At 36.0% G+C, this 1,710-nt stretch overlaps 1 pseudogene; it reads left to right on the top strand.

The window, feature by feature from the left end:
* Nucleotides 1–683: 683 nt before the first annotated feature.
* Nucleotides 684–1,502, top strand: LOC120157943 (annotated as a pseudogene).
* Nucleotides 1,503–1,710: the final 208 nt, after the last annotated feature.

Below are 1,710 nucleotides of genomic sequence, written 5' to 3'. Positions count from 1 at the left end.
TTTTTATAAAAATAAAATGTTTTACTAAATTTCCTACTAGTTTTAGGTGTTTCAATCTCACCTTAAAAATGATTAGTGGTGACTCCCATCTTTTTTTTTTTATAAAAATCATTTATTTTCCTAAAAAAGTCGTATAGCCGAAAATCGGTTGTGACATTTTTCATTCGCTTTGCAACCAAAAAAATATCATTAGGAGTAAAAACTTTCCTTCCCCTAGGTAGAAGTTGTTCAATATGTATATATAGGAATGAGTTCTACTTACCCTATGTAAACTAATAAGTTTTACATTAATTTATAAACATTAGATTTAATTAAATTTATAACCCATAAACAAATATTTTTCTAATTCACGGTAAAACAATTTTTTAAGGGTAAACTGTACCTATAGTCCCCTATGTTTTCGGTATGACTGATTTTGGGCATAAACATTAAGGGAAAATGGTCCCTAACATTATTGATTCGTTTTATTTTAGTCCCTCCGCCGTTAACTTCCGTTAACCATTAACAAAATTATTACGTGGCAATTAAAAATTTTAAAAAATTCACGTGCTCTTTTCTTCTTCTTCTTCACGTGGTCTTTTCTCATTCTTCTTCAAAACAAAAAAGGCCCTAATTCAACTGCATTTGCAGGCACGCCATCTAATCAGTTTATATTCCCCTCCCACTTTTTTTTTTCAATTCATCACCATTTTCCCATATATTCCTCATGGGTAGATCTCCTTGTTGCGAGAAAGAACACACCAAAAAAGGTGCATGGACAATGGAAGAAGACGAGCGACTCATTAACTACATCAAACTTCATGGTGAAGGCTGTTGGAGATCTCTCTCCCAAAGCAGTTGGTCTATTCGTTTTCCATATCATCATATGTTCATTTGTAGTGAAGCGTTTTCAACTTTTTTTAGGGTTAACATATACTGATTCTTCCAGGTTTGCTTCGATGTGGGAAGAGTTGTAGGCTTAGATAGATAAACTACCTGAGGCCTGATCTCAAGAGAGGAAACTTCACTGAAGAAGAAGATGAACTCATCATCAATCTTCACAGCTTACTTGCCAATAAGTAAGTTCTTTTCTCATATTTTTTCCTTGATTATATGAGTGAATCACATTAAAATCTCAACCAGATAGCCTTCTATTTTTGTTTCAGATGGTCTTTGATTGCTACAAGGTTATTGGGAAGAACGAACAATGAGATGAAGAACTACTGGAACACTCATATCAAAAGAAGCTGTATAGACGAGGGATCGGTCCTCAAACCCACCGTCCACTCGGTTCGGTTTCCAGCACGAACAAAACAAGTAACAACAACAGCAATAACTGCAGTAATAGTAGGGACAACAATAACGTTAATTGACTCCAATTAGAAATAAAACAATCAGTGGTGTCATTGATGCAAGTGCCTGCCAACATAGATAATGGAGGCGCAGACTCAGCTGAGGATTCTAACGGAAGCAGCAATGGATTAAGATGTGAAGAAGTTTTCCCACATATCAATCTCGAACTCTCTATCACGCTTCTGTTTCCCTTCCAGCAGTCTCGAGTTTCATCTATCGGCTTAAATCAGTCGTAGTAGCTGCAGCAGCAACGAGTTTCCTATCAGTTATTTCGATCAAAAGCGTTGGATGTGTGCTTATGTCATGGTTTAGGGTTCCGAAAAAGCCAAGTTTGTAGTTGTGGTGCTTGTCACACCCCAATTTAGGAGCTAAATATTA

Source organism: Hibiscus syriacus, unplaced genomic scaffold (assembly GCF_006381635.1).
Source record: "Hibiscus syriacus cultivar Baekdansim isolate YM2019G1 unplaced genomic scaffold, ASM638163v2 tig00111280_pilon, whole genome shotgun sequence".
NCBI classification, from domain to species: domain Eukaryota; kingdom Viridiplantae; phylum Streptophyta; class Magnoliopsida; order Malvales; family Malvaceae; genus Hibiscus; species Hibiscus syriacus.
The sequence above is the reverse complement of the archived record's forward strand: the minus strand, read 5'-3'. Positions and strand labels throughout refer to the sequence as shown.